The sequence below is a fragment of the Zonotrichia albicollis genome, chromosome 11 (assembly GCF_047830755.1).
Source record: "Zonotrichia albicollis isolate bZonAlb1 chromosome 11, bZonAlb1.hap1, whole genome shotgun sequence".
NCBI lineage: Eukaryota > Metazoa > Chordata > Aves > Passeriformes > Passerellidae > Zonotrichia > Zonotrichia albicollis.
The window spans coordinates 15295019-15314555 of NC_133829.1; the positions used below are offsets into that span (position 1 = coordinate 15295019).

The following is a 19537-nucleotide window of genomic DNA, read 5'->3' on the forward strand; positions in this document are numbered from 1 at the left end:
AATATTCATATTATTAATAAATTAAAATATTAATATGCTTCTGTAGAGCACCCCCCATACTGTTTTCTTTGAAAAATAAACTTCATGGTTACCTCAGATTGGTAAACTAAAGGCAAAACCCAAAGATCTTTAATCAACTTCTATCTATTTAATTCAGTTCTGAAACAGCAGAACAAATTTTTACTGTTAAACTATTTTTCAATTCACAGATTAGATGAACAAAAAAATACTGTGTTACATTCTTACTACGCCAAGCAGTCTCTTGGCAAAAATAAGTCAAAGACTTGACATCCCTTTGTTTAATTAACAATTAGATAAACACCTCCTTTACATAGTTTTCAAAAAAAAGTCAAGACTCCCACTTCCCCTTCAACTTACATACTTCCAACCCCATAAACTCGTCTAGTCTTAATGTTCAAAGAACAGAACATCCATGACATATTTAAATAAGACCACAGGAGCAGAGAGGAAAACCTCACTACAGGTTTGCACTCTAGAGACAAAAAGCTTTAAGATGGTTCATTTTAAAACACAACCACTGTGAAACAGCCACCCAACAAACTCCTCATAGGTGCAAGGCTACAGGAGATGGGCAATGCCACTCTGTCCTGTAGCACAACATTGCACAGCTTTTAATCTTTCACACAAAACCAGATTCCTCTCAAAATGGGAAAGTAGTAGTAAACTGACTAGGTACACGGTCTACATTTCCACATTAAATATCTATTATAATTTTCCCCAAAACTATGTGAGACTTAAGCCTCAGATCAAAGTCCTCCACAGTCCCACATCCCAATGGAGCAGACATAGTATATGTATGGGGTCTCTAACAAGCAGCATTAAATTCAGCACTTGTAAACTGAGGTTTTATTATGAAATACCAGCATAGAACACTCTGCTAAACTACAAATCTGGTCAACCTCATAAGACAATATACACGTGCAGATATACAGACACATCCAGGATATGTTTACATATATATAGAGCACACAGTTCCAGCTAAAGAAATTACACCATTCACGAGGAATCAATCAGCTTAGATATGTACCAACAGAAATTAAAATGTTTCAACTGCACTAAACCTCTCCTATGCACTGTAAAAGGGAGAGGGCATAACAATAGGATTCTGCCCTTTAAAAAACATGAAAAGCAGCTTGTGTACGGCAACATACCAATGAAATTAACCATATGCAGTTAGAAACAAAACAAATCCAAAACACAACAACAAAACACCTGCTAGGACCTCACTTTGAGATACAAAACAAATCATCTTTAAGTAAAAGTATACACATAATGTTTCAGTATTGCAAGCAAGACCCAGCAAACACGCCATGGGAAGACCGTGCAATTCAGATGACAGGTGTGGAGACACAAGGAACACCTACCCACAGTCATGCACGCAGCTGATCAAGGCAAACATGACAAATTTCAGACTGAATTTTGTGACACCTGCCGGGTCCGCCTGGGATGCACGTACCCAGAGATGCATTTAACATTTGGAGGAAAATGCACGGCCACACTACAAGAGCATTCATGAGGTAAAAGCACAGGCTCCGAGGACCTCAGTCGAAGCACAGTGCAGAATTCGCAGTTTATACCGCTTTGAAAAGGCACAAAATCCTCCACGAAGGAAGAAGAGCTGCAGGAGGACGCCCTTCCTTCTCCCACCCTCAGCAACAGGGCAGTGACACCTGACGGGCCCCACCTGCCTCCCCTCTCCCTCACAGCCTCCCGCACCTTCCCCCGCTCCCGGCCGCCCGCGGCTGCGGCCCCGCGGTGCTGTGGGGCGGGGAGGGCGCGGGGAGAGCCATCCCGGCCCTGGGCTCGCCCAGGCCTCCCGCCCCTGCCCGCGCTTCCGAGCCCCGCGCGGCCGCGCGCTCACCAGGCAGCGGCGGGGGGAGGCGGCGGCGCTCGGCCCGGGAGCCCCGCGGGAGCGGCCGGCGGGGCGCGGAGAGCGGAGCGCGGAGATCCCGCCGGGAGCCGCGTCCTCCCGGCCCGGATTGTCACAGGGAAAACATGACGCGGGCGGGGAGCCGCCGATCTCGCGGGGCTACCGCGCGGCTCTCGCGAGAGCGCCGGCCGCTCCCCGCCTCCGCCTCCCGTGCGCGGGCACGCGCGGCGCGCCCCCGAGGCCGGAGGGCGGCGGAACCCGCGGCGGGAGCGGCTCGGCCCGGCTGAAGGGGAGCGCGGCGGGCACCGGCAACGGACACAGTGCCCTGATACTGGGCTTTGTTGGGCTTCTCCGAGCGTGAGGAACAGCAGACTAATGCTTTTGCATAAAAACGACCAAAGAAACGGGTCAGGGAAACGAAGCACCTCATTTAGGCCGGGATCCTGATGGAATTGATGTATTGGACATGCAGTGAAGAGAAATGGATGCCGTACGCAGGGACAAGAGGTGCGGAAAAGGCAGAACGAATCACATTAGAGGACAAGCAGGAGGATATTGAAGTGTTTGCTTAAACAAAACGAACAACATAACAGCAAATAGTCAAACTGTCACTGAGGAATGGAATTCCAAGTCTGAAGAAGGATAAAGGATGCGGTGAGCATTGTCACAGGCTCAGATGGTGGCAGCAAGGACAGCACACCAAGATGAGTGAGGCCACAGCGGCAACAAACAACACAGTGAGAAATCTCAGTTATAGCCACAGGAACTGGTACAGTCCCTACAATATTAGGGATGTCATGACTGAGTCAGTAGATATTCACAAACTAAGTGGGAAAACTGACCAGAAGCAAGAGGAAAACTCTGCAAGAAGGGACTGCATATGTTTGAGTACATCAGCCTAAGTCAGGAACACAATGGAAGCTTACAAAGATTAGTGATGTGAAATAGGTGAACAGGGAATAATTGTTTATGCTCTTCGAGTGGAAGAGCTGAAAGGTAACAAGAGGAACTAGCAGATGAAAAATTCAGAACAAGGAAAAGAATTACTATTTCTTCATTCACATATAATTAAGCTGTAGAACACCTTGATGCAGGACAAAATGTAGCAGAAGTTTACCTGGACTCAAAAAGAGACTGAAAAAATACAGGAAATGAAAAAATCCATCAGTTTATCAAAGACATCTCCTCTGGCTGAAAAATGCCCTGTCCACAGAAAGCCCTACAATATTTGGGGACACTTTGCTCTGTGCTTGCTGCTGCCTTTGCTTCCCAAGGCACAGCTGATGGCTGGCTCAGTGCCAGTGGATCAGCGATCCCATCCTGTGTTCTTGTCCTGTAGCCTGTGTTTCCTGCATCTCTCCTCATTAGCCTCAATGCTTTATTCTGAGTTATGAAGTGTTAGGGGAGGTCCCCAATGGCAGAGCTCAGCTCCCTGGAGGGACTGTTGCATTTCATGACACAAATTCCAACCAAAATCGGACAAAATGTCACTGACCACTTTGGAGACACGTCCCAGGTATGGATGGCTTTTCATTCTGTCCCCTAAAAGGCAACTCCGGGATGCACAGCGTTTGCATCAGAATAAAACTCAAATGTCTTGCTTTGAAAAGTCTGACCCAACCAAGCTAAAAATCACAGATTAAGAAAAAAGTCTCTGTTGGCAATTTACCCATGTAAGATCAACCCAGAGAATAATGGTCAAGACAACCCATTTTTGTTCAATAAGTTGTAAGATTTTTTTTTGTTTTGTACCTCTAACTACACCAGCTAATCTCTTGTCTAAAATCATAGTCAAACTCTGCTGTGAATGAGCACCTTCTTTATTGATGAGACCACCTATGCTAACAAATACCATCAAAATAGGGGCTAACTATAAAAACGTTTTACAGTATTCCTTAAGTATTTCAGACATGTCAGCCAAAGGATGCTGTATAAGAAATAAACTTTAAAAAAATCAACAGATGCATGAAAACACATTCAGTGCAGACATGTCCAGCAGATCTGCCATTCCACAGAAGAGAAAGAATAATAAACACACACTCAGCAATATGTGCTCTTCTCCATGTTCACATGCCCCACGCCCACACACATTAATCACAACATGAAGACAAAATCTCATCATTAACTGCAGCTTTTATGGCTTGAAGGCTCCACCTGCAGCCAAGCATTGTATAATTCTCAAGGAATTTCTTAGGTTCACAAATGTCTAATGCCTTTAAGTTACATACACTTAAATATTAAGTTCACAAAATCGCAAGGTTTTCTATTTTGTTTGTATTTACCCAGCCCATCAATCCCTCTGCAGCACTGAGAGTCGAGGGTTGCCATTTGCCTGGATGCAGGTGCAGGGGCTGTTTCCAGAGGCTCCCTGGTCTCAGAATTTAGGTTACACTGGAGGACCATTGCTACTGCAATGCTGTGAGTAGCTATTGCTATGAATAGCATCTTTGTGAATTCTCACATGAAGCTTGTTTATTAGACAGCAACTGTTAATATTTAATATTAACTACAATCTTTGGTGAGTCAAGTGGCTTCCACAGTTTCTCCTTCAGAGCCAGACCCCCAGTGCCTGAGCTGGACTCAGGAGCTTCCACACTGGAATAAACCCTAGCATGGCAAGTGGTGCAGGATGAGGAGGCCTAGTGCATCACAGGCAAGTACTGGCAGAATTACTGAGAGCCCAAACAAAGCAAACAGCATTCTAGCCTGCAGTAGCTCCAGTAGGTCTGAAAGTAAGGACATAAATAAGGGGAACAAGTCTACATTTGCTCTGATGCTACCAATGGCTGTCACCACCATTCAGCCACCTCATCTGAGAGTCAATTGTCATTAAATGAAAACACAGCACTTGCGCCCTTTGGAAATTGCAGAGGCTCCTGAAACTCATTTGGGTACCCTGAGGACATACCAGAGGAAAGATGAGCCCTCCATATATATATATATTAGCTATATATTAACAGGGTGAATGGAACAAAAAAAGTTGAGAAGAGTTGTATGGGACACCCCCAGCCACAGGCCAGGAATACCTGAATCACAGCTTTTCATTCATCCTCTCCCCCTCCTTCACAGCAAGCACAAGCAGAAGTATTCAAAACTACAAATCTCAAGAGTTCAGCCCCTATGTCCCTGACTGCAGGACATTCATCCTCCATCTCTATTTCCAAAATAGTTTCCCTTCAAAGCATAGAGGGAGGCCAAGAGAAAGCCCACATGACTGATCATGGAGGTTTCAGGAGAAAGGAGGCTGTGGACAGGACCTCTGTTATCTCTGTGCTTCACCTCTTCTTTCAAACAGCAATAATCCTCCATGATGCAGACCTCTCACGTCCCACCCACAGTCTTCCTCCTTCCCAGCTTCACTTGACTGAGGCAGATTTCTTCCAGCATTTAGCTCTACAAGACCTGTTTTACATCAATGATTCCCTATTACTTTGCATGAGTTACTGCATTATTTATTAGTTTAAAATATACTCTTATGTAATCCTAGCAAATTTACTTTTAATATTAAGCAATTAAAAGATAGGTATAGTGACAGAACAACACACAATTTGACACCAAACATTTTTCTGACTGTTAATAATTATCCTTTACTTTTTTAGTAACCACATTTAACTCTTCATCCTCTTCTGATCCAAACATTTCACCAGGGCTATGAGCAATTCCACTCTCACTATTTTTGTAAGATCTTTTTTTATAATGCAGTGCCAGGACAAGACCCAATGTCCAGCATGAGGCTGTGCTATTTATCTAGGGCTTATTCTTAACTATTTTTCCACAATGCAGGATAATTTTGGCTCTTTACAGAAAATTGGAATTTATATATTAAATACCTCAATTAACTGTGTTTTGATTTTACTGACTTCTCTTTTTCCAGCAGACTTTGCTAACATTGGCATGCCTTGCTGTTGTCATGGCAATGAAAGGAGTCTGTATGGTTTGGGATGTGACTCAGAAAAAATTTTATACAGAAATGGGCCAACAATTACAACAAAGGACATTGAATGTTCCTGTGCCACCAGTTAATAAATGGTCAATGGAAAAAAAAGAAAGATCCCAAATCTGAACAAATGATACTGAACAAAACTCGATTGGATAGAAAACACCAAATTATTACTTGTGACACACTCTTGCATTTAGGTCTCCATGTGTAGCTTTATCATCCCCAAGAGTAATTAAAAATCACAGTGACCTGCCTGGGCAGTTACTAACCATCACAAAACCCAGATTTGCCCAAAGTTACATTCTTAGTGTTTAGAAATATGAGGAGTTTTGTGTTGTGGACTTATCCCAATAAAAAGTCTTGAAGGCATCATCTCTGTGAGGGCTCATACAAGGGAAGGCTCCTCCCATGGCTCACAATTCACAGGAGGCAAAAGGGAGGCGAGTTTGCCAATTAAAGGATGAGGAGAGGAGCCTGTGGCTGTCACTGAGGAGGTGTGGACAGAGCAGCTGCAAGCACTAAAAACATGACTAAAGCCAACCCACACCAATCTATGAAATGCATGGAGAAATTCTTTTTAGCCAGACATTCACCCATGTCTTCTGTGTGTTATTCACAACCCTGGCTCTTTTCCCGTGGATCCAAGGGTGTGAGGGGAGCTGTTATTAGATCATTTGCCTGGGCACAGATGCCAAATATGAAGGCACTGAAATAAATGCATCTGTGCCAGCCCTTCATTTCATCTTCTGACTCATGTTCTGGAGTGACAGTTCCTCTGCCTGGCACTTCCTGTTCATATCAAGCTGAGCCATACCAAGTGCTATTTATTCAAAAGCAAGTTAAAGCACATCCACATGGCCAGCTGGCTCTTGCCCCAGCACAAATCATCCGTGCCACATAATCAGCAGTTTCAGAGCTCAGGATTGCAGGTAGTCATGCCACTTCTTTTCTTCTACTCTTGGTTCAGCTGTGAAATGCAGGGTAGGAACCAGTCTGAAGTAACCTCAAATGTAAGATCTACTTCAATCCATGGCCACCTCTCTCTTTAGCTAGCTGGTAACTTTTTCCAACTGTTTTGTTCAGCCTAACTTTGTTTCAAGGTTCCACACCTCAGAAATGCCCTTGGCCAAGCCATGACAGGAAACATTCCAGTGAACCACTGGGGAAAAGGCATGGGAATCAAGGGGGGTCTGCACTGGAAGACAATGAATGATAATATACTGGGGAAATTAAAAGGATTATGTGTGAGCAACTAAGTAACAACTGAATTCATACACAAGACTATTTCCAAACTAATCTATGCATGGCTATGAGACATTTTGAGCACATGTGGCAAGCAGGTTACTAGGACTTCAAGAGGATTAGTAATTCTCATTACCTCAATTTGGTAGCATCCAGTGCACAGCTACAGTGCAGCTTAAATATTGTGTCAGAATAATACCTATATGCACAAAAATAATGGAGAGTACTAATCAACAAAAGAGAATGGCCAGTGGTTAAAGTACCATTCATAGGATTGCCATTCCTAGCTGCATTCTTATGGGTTGTTCACAGTTCCTTTGGGGTCTCACGAGTGAATTTTGGTGCTCTGTTTTAAAACCCCTGGTTTTTGTTCATCTGTACAGCATATTCAAATGCATTGTTTGCATTTTTAGTAAGAATTTCTTTTTCCACATTATCTAGATCACTCCTCAGAATAAACCAGATAAAATTAAAACAACAGATTTTCAAAAAAATCCTTTTAGGGAAAAAACCCCAAACTTACAACTCTATTTTTGCCCCAGAATTCCTCTTTCTGAACTTGAGCTACAAAAGCAATTGATTTTTCTCTGAGTTTGTCCTTCTTTTCAATTCTGACATCTATGTGTCTTCCTTGCTCATTCCATTCCACTATTTTCCCTCCCTTTTCCTAGCAGTTATTTGTCTGGTCCTCTAACTGCTGGGGCTTTTTACTGACTTTCCTTTGGCTTCTGTCAGTTCATTAACATTTTCTAGTCTTTAACTCAAAGTGAATATTCCAGCTGTTGTCTGAAAGCTGTACAATGAGGAATTATCCTTGTGCTTTCATGAATCAATGACTACTCTGTAAGGCTAAAAGCAGTTTTTCTCTTCCCATTGTTTTCACATTTCCCCTCATTCCATTTGTTCTTGCATTCAATTTTTTTTTCCAGCAAACACCACAAGACAAACAATACCCTCACACACCTTTCACTTTAAGATCTCACAATATTTTTCAAAAAGAATCCTCTTTCCCTTAGATGAGCGGGGGGAAATGTACAAATAGGATAGAGTTATCTCATCCCAATATGTCTGGCACAGGCTGTGTTTCATTCAGCACGTTACCAAATATTCTCCTTTGACAAGGAAACACCTGCTCATGATGCTCTGTGTAGAAGGGAGTGGTGAAGTTCCAAACTGCTGCTTGCTGTCCCACACAGCTCCTGGGGCTGCTGGGCAAGGAGCACTCCACAATCCACTCACCAGGGACACTCGGAAGCATAAAGGTGACTTTCCAAATGAATACTGGAAAAAAAAATCTTTCACTTGGAGTGCTATCATCATCTTCATTTCAGAGAGGTCAAAACTCAGCCTGGACAGATGGAGCAACTTTTCCAATTCCAGGGTTTAACCCAAAAGCCCAGAGCTCCTTCCACATGTATTCTGGATTTGTGTGTGCCATGAAGTCCTGGACTGGACAGACACAATCACAGAGCATCCAACAGACATTTCCTCTCTGACATTGCTAATTCAGCCCTAAATCACCCAGAAAAGAGAAGAGTTAAAACATTGATATCATGAAACACTAATAAACATTCAGCCAAGTCCACAATCAGAATTATGAAAACAGGTAAGAGCCCATAAAGGTGATTAACAGAAAAAAAAGAGGAAGTAAGAAAAGATCAAGGCAAATACACAACAGACAATTCATTTAAAACCCCATCCTACACCTACTTTTGAATTTTCTCCAAATGGACTATATCAAGCTCTGCATAGTGTTAAATCAATTTAATTACAGAAACACATGGAAAATAACATTTAAAACCTTTCACTCCTCTTCCCAAGAGTGAAACCAAACTACTACCCAACATAACTTAGTAGTGTTCTCTTTTTTGTTTAAAAAAGGCCTGGAATTCCCCTAACAGAAAAACAAAAACATAAAATAACGACAAGTTTTGCTTTGAAATGGAAAGCAGTTCCATTATATAGAAATGAATTATATAGATGAATAGAAAGCTCTGCCCTTGGCACAAAAAGGGCTGCAAAGAGAATCCTGTTGAACCAAGCTGGTGTCCTAAAGAACAGCCCATCAATACATCCTCTGAGTAATTTGCATATTTAGGATGGGATGTAAGTTATCTCTATCTGAACTTCATGGATCCTTTTTTGAACTAGCTTAGAAATTCTGTCAGTTTTCTGCTTCCAGCTGAAGCACTCCCCAAGTTCCTACTCTCTGCTATCACATCCAGAGTTTGCCATATCAATGCACAATTAGAAGCCTTCTGTGCCAGCCTTGGAGCAAGGAGAGGCTTTGGGATCCTTTTTGGTCCTGCTCTCACGTCTGTATTTCAGTGAGGTTATCCAGTGCTGAATATTGGTGCTAAGAATGAGGCCCAAGCTATGGAATTAAAGCTGCTGATAAGAAGGGTGCCAGAATGGCTAATTTCAGCATGGTGACATGGGAATGAAAACAGGCACCTCTGTTCTGTTGCTGTGGGGTGTCACAGAGCCACAACTCCCGTTGTATTGGAAGGACATGGTACATGGCCAATGCCCAAGGACATGGACTGGCCCACACCCGCTGCCATCCCCTCCCCTCCCCTAAAGTTTGCTGCCCAACACAGTGACCTTTTCCCACCTCTCCCAGCTTCTCCTCAGTGTCATTTCCCTGCTGCCCTCATTCACCAGCCTTTCTCCCCTTTTTAAGAACATTTTCCATTTTGTCTCTCTCTCATCAACACGTGACCCAGCCCCCTGCATTGCAAGGCCAGCCAGTCTGCAAACACACTTTATTCCAGTTGGCCTGTGCTCAGTACACACAACATGACCAGAGCAGCAGCACTGCCTCACACTGCCAGGGGATGTGTGTCCTTAGCCTGGCACAGAGCAGCTCCAGGGGAGCACTGTGACCTGGGAAGGCAATGTGTCCCACATCAGGGCTCAGGCACTTCCTCAGGCACAGGAGAAGCTCCAGCATTGGCTGAGTATAACAGAGAAACTGGGGAGGGCACAGGAGTGAGGCAGCTTGGTATTTTATTTTGTCTGCAATACTTTCAGTGCTGGGATTCTAAGTGGCCCACCATCATTCACAAGCTTTCTGTTGGATGTATAGCCATACACAACAGAGAACAAACTATTTTAATACCTGGAAATGCCACTCCAAGAAATGCCCTTAGCTCTTCTTCCATGTAACAGGTGTCTTAAGAAACATACCCCAAAGGAATTAAAACCAAAACTAACGTCATCCTTTCAATGCAGCAGTTGAATAAAACAATACTAATTAATATTATTGTTCATGTGCTGCTGGAAGAACGATTTTTAAAGTTCACAACTGAAGGCAAAACAAAAAAAAAGCAGTCATTTACTTTGGCCACAGTTTAGAAGCAATGCAACAGTCATGACCCAGATAAACCAAAAGCAGCAAGGCAGTTGAAGCAACATGGACAACACTTTCTCTTACATTGCACATTTCATGTTAGGGCATCCTCCTTGAATTAAAAGCTGAAATGCTACTGTGAAAACAAGGAATCAACACCACAGGAAGGTAATGCAGAATTACCATTCACAGCAGCAGCAGTTTGCAGCAAAGTAATTTGGGATGTATGGATTGAGAATGCTGAGAGGAAACCCCTGCTCAGGATTTGAAAGGGAAGGTAGCCTGAAGAAACATTGCTGGGTCTTGCCTCCAGATTTCAAAGGACAAAGTATGAAGTGGGAAACTTTTATAAATACACTGGTACAATCAGTGAAAGAGAGGGTAATGGCTCACACCAGGCCTTTCCAAAAGCAGGAGTGCAGTCCTGGAGGCCTGGGCAAGCAGGAAGCTCCCTGACACACCAACAACCCAGGCTGCTCTCCCTGCTGGTTATCCACTACTGGCAGCTCTGGGGCAGGAACCTGTGACCTGCAGGGATGCTCTCCAGCACCCCTCTGCCAGCACCCCTGCACACACCCAGCCCTTAGGGTTTCTCATGATCCCAGGCCCTACCAGGGAATTATGGGGATGAGCCTGTCCCACAGCTGGGCACTGGAGAGGAGATGAGGCTGTCAGCACATGGAACAGGAAGACAATTAGGCAAAACAAGAGTGAAATAACAGGGAGGGCAGGGATCTGCCTGTCCATCTTTCCACGCACTGATGTGAATTTTCAAAGCACAGTTCATTCCAGCCCAGGCTGCTCTAACATGCCCCAGGATCCACAGCCATGCCTAAACTGAGGCAGGACAGATAGAAAGTCTACAGCAATGAAAAGAGCACAGACATGGGCTCTTCCTTTGAAGCAGGACACTGAGAAGGATTTTCAGGTTTTGCAAAGGCAGGAATGCTTAGATCTAAATAGAGAGAGAGTGCAGCACAGGTCAGAGCTCGTTCAGAAGAGCCTTTGGTAGACATGTGTGACCCTGTCCTTCCAAGAGCTCAGGGTCAGACTTTTAATTCCATTCTAGATGTTCTCCTCTATCTGGAAATGTATTTTACAGCATGAGAAATGAGGCTGTGCTGCACAACAGTTGGACACAGGAATGTGACACGGGAGAAGGACTGCAGGCCAATATAGGACAGAAACAAAGGAGAGCCTGTGGATGCCAGCAGAGCAGCAGGGCACAGCTCAGGCATGCTGAAAGCAATTAGTGCCAGGGAAAGGGGCCAGCCTGGCAGGCCAGAGCCACCCTGCTCACAGCCACAGGGCACTGCAGCCTGGCACAGGGCAGCCAGGGCACCTCCACACACACAGTGGCACTCCTCAGTTTGGGATGCTGGCACCGAGAGCAAAGAACACCCCCCAGCAAATGCCCAGCAACTTCTCACTGTAGTGAGCGATCATTTCTGTATCTTAACTAGGAAGTGATCAGATGCTCAACTACCCTTAAGTTACAGTTCAGTAAGAAGTTAAGAAGGTTTTAAGCCTGTATTTAAAAATAAGCTTGAATCTAGTCTTTTCATAAACATGCTCAATTTTTGTGAGCAAGAACCCATGTGACAAAACAAGTCAAGTGAATCAGTGTCTTGCTAAGCCTTAGAGGATATTTCACACCATTCTGAAAGCTGCCCACGACTGACAGTGCTCAGACACCATGTACAAACATGGGAAGGGATTTAAACAGAATACTGGAACAAATTTGCTAGTTTCTTTTATGTGTTAATTAGCTATGCCATCTGAAGACCACACACATTTTTATTACAATGTAGGTCAATTCTGCTGATCTTTAGCATGTGGGTCAGAAGAGATCTTGGCTGACATTTTAGAGCTCTACACAACTTTCTCTGAAGTCACTGCCCTCAAAATCACTGTCCTATATTTACATTTTTACTGAACAACAATCAAAAGTAAACAGTGTGTCACTTCCAAAGTGCTTAAGACTTAACATGTGCTGGGGTGAAAACCCTGAGTCTGGCATGAACTGCACTGCCTGAGAACAGCTTCACTAACACACTGTTGCAACCGAGCATAGCAAAGCTGCAGTACTCAATAAAAGAAAAATTGGAGAAAATCTTTACTTCATGCAATTAGAATGATACCAGGACATTAACATGACCTTTCTTTGGGCTGGCAATAGCTGTACATAGCTATTAAGTACAGCAAAAGTTTACTGTAGATAAACATTATGAAAGCTTGATTAAAAGCAGCTGCATAAAATTGATTTGAAAAGTACATAAGATTTTATAACTTTCCATTTTTTTTTAATTTAGTGGTTTCAGATTTTTTTATTTTTAACAAAACATCTGTATTATCTTTTGCTCCCTGTTTCTCTAGGGAGCTGTTAAGCAAAGCTGCCACAAGTACAAAAAAGCATAAGAAGCTGGGTAGGGTAAGGGAGACCTGTGTGAAGGAGCATTTAAACATTCCCAGCTTTCCTTTGCTACCAAATAAAATGTCTTAGCTTGATAACAAATGAACACTAGTGTTGATTTAATACAGAAACTAGCTTTTCAATTGATTCTTAAACTCCCATGACCATGTTGGAAGTTCATTTTCCTCAATTTCCCTAGTTTCCATTTCTTCTGACACAAAGCAATATATTCTGACAGATAGCTGTAGATTTTTTTTTTCCTTAAACTAAGCAAGTCACACAGTTTGGTTCCCAAGCACATTTTTCTTGATTTTATTAATTATTTTTCTTAATTACTGCACATCACCTTGCAGGTTTAAGTTTAATTAGTTTCAAAGCAGAGTGAGATAGACAGTGGTCCTAACCAAAGCCAAGAGAAACAACATTTCAGCTACCTCTTAATAATACTTACTAGACAATGGTTTAATTGAATTCCCTAACAATTTTTTTTATTTTGTCAACTGCTTTATCAGCCTTAAATTGAGGTGCAGAGATTCAATACCCAAAACACCTTGCAGAACCCACTCTCAGGTCCTGGCACAAGTGCAATGCACGGCACCACAGGCATTGCCATGTGAGGTGCATTTACCTGAATCAGAACCATCTGTGCTGCTCACAAGCAGGGGAGGGAAATGGAATCAGACTGATTTAGTCATTTAAGGGCCTGCATTCTATCAGCTTGCCAGGAAAGCCCCACCGAGCCCATTTGATGCTCTAGCAGGAGATATGAACAAAGGTACCAGAACACCTGTTCTGAAAGGTGTCTTTTGGTCGCACAAAACACAACTTTTTCTGGAGGAAAATTAGTTTGCTGCAGTCTTAGAAGAGGGACTTTCACTGCTTCTTCCACTAGGGAGCGGGAAAAAATCTAATTCTTGTCACAAATGAAAAGTTCTCTGGATGCAGAGTCAGGAACACAGGCCAAACCATGTGGGGACTGCTTGAAAAGTCTCCTTTAGGCCTTTGGTCACCCTTCTGGAGTCCAAAGGATTCCCTCCACCAGCCCTGTAACCTGGTGGGACTGGGAATCCCACACTCCTGTCAGTGCCATTTGGAGTGAACAGAGTTTTATCTCTCAGGGTGTTGCTTTCAGGCTATGTTTTATGGAAGTGACGACAGAAGGAGAAGGAAATGCTACATCTACCACAGCCTCAGAAGAGTATTTATTTATCTACCACTTGCAGATAAATAACACCTTGCAGATGAGCAGTACCTTGTCAGCAGCCTCCCCTTAACCATCCTGTACATTGGGTATCTGTTAAGGGGGCAAAGAAGGTGTCTCCCTAATAGTGACCCCTCAAACAAAAAGCATCAGGCCAATTCAGCCACGTGCTCTGGATCACTCACCAGAGACACACAGAGCAGCCCCTGGACAGCAGCAGCAACCCCCAGAATTCAGCCCTCTGTATTTTCAGCACTTTTCTAAGAAGCTCTAATGCTCACAAAAACACTGACAGGGACAGGTGAGTCCTCTTCCTTGCTAAAATTCACCTCCTTGGCTGCTGACCTGTGTCTCCAAAATAACACTGCTCTGCCAGAATCTTTCAAAGCTCCTGCAGATCATGCAGTTTATTAAAGATCAGGCATCCCCTTTCATATGAGCAATAACAAAGGGAGAGCCAAATGCTCCAGAACAGCAGCTAGTAAGGATTTTAATTCATTTCAATGACAGAAATTGCTTGAAGCTAAGGCATGCAAACTGCTAGTGCAGGTTTTGTCATGAAGACCCCATCCCAAAAGGCACTGAAAGTCATGTCCCAGACTTGCAGGCAGCTTTGCCATTTTTCTCCCATTCAGGTATTGCTGTGCTTTATTTTGGTTTAAGTTGTCAGAAGAAATTTTTATTGCCCTCTTCTGTTAATAAGAGTTTTCTAGAAGCAGATACTTTCAGTGGTGTGAGACCCTGCTTGGTCTACCTTTAAACTAGACATGAGTTACTTGCACAGATAGTTCTAAAGACACATGGACTTGGTATGACATCCAGTGGTGAAAAAGCCTCTATTTCCCCACATGTAACTGTTACTTACAATGTAGCTGAACTTAGCAAAAATGAAACCCCATCTGAAAATTCCATCACGTTTTACTTCACTCAGTGCAGCCAAAGCCATTAAACAGTATAAAAGTTCATCATCATCAATTGGGAAAATTCTCAGTTCCATTTCTAAAAGTCCGTAGCCTGTTGATTTTCAAAACAAACAGAATGAACATCTGCAATTCTTCCAGTGACTTTTAAAAGAAATAAACAGTCAGTGCTCCTTGAAATGAAAAATCTGAGTGGAAGTACAGTTTGGGGTGAGGCAAACAAGGCAAGAAATCTGCATCAAAAACAGTAAGAAGATCTCACAAACTCTTCCAAACATACTCCCTTGTCTGACGATTCAGAAGGGTGTACTAGCATGTTTATCTTCATTCTGCTCTCTGGAGATTTTGTTCAGAGGCCTTTCCCTTGCAGGTACTCTCACTGAAGATCACTGCTGTTTCTGAAGTGATTGAAACCCCACCTCCCCTGTCCCATCTGCCCCAAACCATCCTTTCCTAGACAGAATATCTGCATTGAACTTACATTTTCTGCCTCCTCAGCCCTTATGATGCAAAAAGCAAACTCTTCATATTCATGAAAACTGCATCATTTTTTTCACTGTACTTTATGAAAAGTGAAAGCTGGCAGACTTTCCTTATGCACATATGGATGTCACTGATAAGGCTATCTCAAGCACTTTGCCTGTGCTCAGGTGCACCCCACCCATGTGTGGCATGTTTTAAGAACTCTTCCACTAAAAACAGCAACTCTGACACGTGCTAATGTACAAAACCCTCGGTGTGACTCTACAGTTATTAATTAGCACATCCAACAAACTACCTGCCCTCTGAGGTGCATTCAATCCCTACAAAAAAGACACTGAAGGGCAGGGACCTACTACACCCGGTTAAAATAAACAACTGCAGGTGCTTTTCCCCACCATTAAAAAAAATTAAAAAGCTTTTTAGCACCTCGTCATTCTACACATAACAGAAAAACATTTCCATAATTACTAGTGGGCCCTAGATAACTCATAGAATAAAACAGGCATACCTGAAACTCCTCTTTCAAGGCTTCTTTCCTTCAGAGCTGTACCGGACCGTGGGAGAGTGTCTGCCTGTGGGGACAGCCCTGACCTGTCACCTGCAACCAGCACCAAGCTCCTCCTGCACAGATGGCCAAGTCCTTCCACACAGCGACCAGCGGCGCTGCGGCTTCTCTCTGGCTCCCTCTCTGCCGGGGTTGCTCAGAGCGCAGGGAGAGAGCATTTGTCACTACCCTGGCGCTGAGGGCTCTCGGCTGAGAAAAGGTGAGACCTCTGGTAGCCACAAGGCACACAAGGACAATTTCTGTATTTTTGCTCAAACGCCTTGAGCACACACCATTGTGTGTGACTAAATGGCGTCAGCTTTCAAAGCAAAACAAGGGGAGGACACCATCGGCTCTGAGCACTGAGACCCAGGAAATCACTTCTGGAATGGAGCTGCTACAGCTAACTATGGAAAGAAACTACAGGAAGGAAACAAGCGGTGGTTCAACTTCACTGTGTGCAACTGAGACATCTCTGTGTGCAGAAAATACAGCTGTCCCTCCTGAAAGCAGCACTACCCAGGTTCCTCTAATAGCAGTCTCAAAATTCTCTATTTACCAACTACAGCAAAAACTGAGGTCCCTGCAGCTCCACATACACGATTATTTTTACCTCTCCATCAGTAACACCAGGATACACTCCTCAAAAATATCATAAATTGTCTTACATGCTCTAGAAAGCCCAGAACTAGAGATCTAAATAATTTTATACAGCTTGCTCTGCTAACTGATCAGTCATTTCATAAGCATGGTTCCATTTACAGTGGCATTCCAGTCTCAGTATAGACTCTGCATTAATAACTTTGTACATTATACTTTTTCCTGTGTTGTGCATGCCAAATGGAATAGCTCTATGAATTTGGTCCTTAGGATTAAAAAAACCCCAAAACCACTAAATGTAGGTCAGTATTTGCGTAAGAGCACGACCTTGGGCCACAAGTCACAAGTCTGTTAACCAGTTAACCACAGGTCTGTCAGCTTGTGACCCCTGGCATGACAGACCATGTTTGGTAACTGACCTGCCCCCAGCAGCTGGCTTTGGATCCACTTCAGCTACACAGCCACCTGCCTTGTGTCATTCCAGGTGTCCTACACAGTCCTGTAGAATCTCCTCCTGGCAGAATAACCCCACTTCAGGAAAGGATCTGGAATCTCTGATTTGCTAATTTGCTCATAGGAGCACAAATCCAGGCAGACACACACTGTGCAGGGCACACTGCATATTTCAGTGCTGGCTCGCAGAGCACTCCTGTGCCAGGTCAGAAAAGCCATTCTGCCTGCTTTGATCCAGGTGCAGGGAAACAGAGCACTCCAGATGACAGAGCAGCATCACATATTCCCAACTTTCCATCATCATGAGCTTTGAGTCATTCACATTTGAAAATCAGACTTTGCTTGTTGCAGACTTCTGAGGACTTAACTTTATATGCTACAGCTTTTAAAGGCCCAGCATGAACTAAGGCAAGATTAAAGGCTCAGCACCAAGACCAAACCTCCATCTTTAGGTTGTTTTCTCTTGAATTACACAACTAGGACTAAACCAAATGTAGCATTTCCTGTCCTTTGCTTGCTGAAAGAGAGGCTGTAAACTAAAAATTAGAAAGGCTTTTCCACACTTCAAAACAGTAGATCAAATTAAATTCAAATTTAATACCAATACATTACAGCATATTTTATGTATATAGAGTAAAAAGATTTAAAAGGTAACTGAATTATTAAGAGCTTCTTTTTTACCAAATAATTGTTATATTAAGACAATTCACATGCACACAAGAGACTTCAAATAATTATATTTAACAAAGCATTGTATGTAGCTCACAAGGTTCATCCTTGGGAAAAACATTTTAGGAAATACTGATGTGGCACCATTTTTCTTAGGTTTTCCGTTGAGTGGATACATCCCACCCTAAAAAGGCTGTGATTGAGCACAGTTCCAAGTAGAACAGGAAAATGTCACACCTCTGAGATGTGGCCACAAGTTGTAGCAAACTGCTATAAAAAGCTAATGCTCAGTGACAGTCTCTGCACCTACCCCTCAAAAATAACAGCAAATGCACCAGCAATGACACTGTGAGGAGACTCTTGAACAGGCTCTGGCACAAGGAGTTGCAGGTAGAACCCAGATCCATGCTGAGACTTCTGGATCAGCCACGTTTCTGATATGGGGTACACTTTGTACAGGGCATGGCCACAGATCCCTGTGCACACAGCAGCCCCAGACCCACAGCCAGATCAGCCATTCCTTCCCACCTCCTCAGACTGCCAAAGCCCATTCTCCACTCCATCAGGGCTCCCCAAGGCTGCTCCTTAATCCACCCTTCCCTCAGCAAGGTTACTCACTGTGACAAGGACCGTGGCTTCTTGTCCATTTGAAACCTTCACGTTCTCAACTCATCAAGAGCTCTGCCTCAGGACCAAACTTCTGCCCCTGAGCCTCAGCAACACACAGGTACAGATATGGCCATCCTGCACAAGCTTCCAACCCTTTGTGCCCCAGCTGGATCGAGTTTGCTGTAATATCACTTCATCAGCCTCATGATCACTTACAGGTAATGGTTCCCTGCCAGCCCTGCCTAGTAACAAGGTGCACCTGACCCTCTTTAACTCCTCTCACTGAAATTTGCATGCTGAAAGTTAAGTATTACCTACTATCTGAGCACTAAAGTTGTTACAGTTTGAAGTTTATGTGAAGTCAGAGTAGACATTTATGTGAGAAATACAGAATGTCAGCCAGTTACAGTGATCATATAGAAACGAGAGAGGGAAAAGAAATGCCTCCGAGTTCTTTGATTCTCAACTGAACATTGTTAAATATATTCACTGCACATACAAATTCCTTGACTTACATACAAGTATGTATGTAAGTGAAATAGGAACAACAGCTCTTATTAAAAGAAAAAAGGAGGAAGTGAAAGTAAATGGAGTAAGAGAGCACGGACCAGAGGCGAGGGCAGCAAGAGCAGAGCTGCTGGGCTCGGCAGTCGCTGGGCTTACCTCGCTGTCCAGGGTGCGGGACCCGCTTCGAGCTGTGGAGCCTCGCTCCTGAGGGGGAAGCGCGGTCAGCCGGGCCCATCAAGCCCTCTCGGACCAAAAGGCGAGCCGGTGCCACGGCGGCGGCTCCTCCGCAGCCCCAGAGCTGCCCTCCCGCCACCTGCGCCCCGATGAGCCCCTCACGCCCAGCGGGCCCTCGCTGCGGGCAGGGGCGGCACAAACCCGCCCGGAGCCGCCGGCCCCGGCCCGCTCCCGCTTCCCGCCCTCCTGGGCTCCACAGCTGCGGCTGAGGGGCCTCGCCTCAGGCCCCGCTCTCGGGAAACACAGACACACACCCGTCCAGCTTTCCAATATTTTATTAGCAAATTACAAATATCTCTGCTATTTTTGACAGTCTGTACTATTTCCAGGCACAAACAAAAAAATATTAAAAATCAGTGTGTTTCTCCTAATAAAAAATATATGTAGATTAAAAAAACATCACTACTAAAATAAGAATAATAGCCAAATAAAAGCCAAATAGCCATACTTTAATAAAAATACTCGTGGGCTTTTGTGGG

General features: G+C 43.9%; 1 protein-coding gene across 7 annotated transcripts in view; it reads right to left on the reverse strand.

The window, feature by feature from the left end:
- The window catches only part of HERC1 (HECT and RLD domain containing E3 ubiquitin protein ligase family member 1), a 97308-nt gene extending 81227 nt beyond the window's left edge, over positions 1-16081 (reverse strand). For 6 of the 7 annotated variants that reach the window (XM_074549488.1, XM_074549491.1, XM_074549490.1 and 3 more), the window contains exon 1: positions 1883-2050. The gene's annotated coding sequence lies outside the window, so the exon portion shown is untranslated. Of the gene's footprint in view, positions 1-1882; positions 2051-15950 lie in introns of those variants that run through there. The other variant, XM_074549487.1, reaches the window with a different exon arrangement.
- Between the last annotated feature and the right edge of the window lie 3456 nt (positions 16082-19537).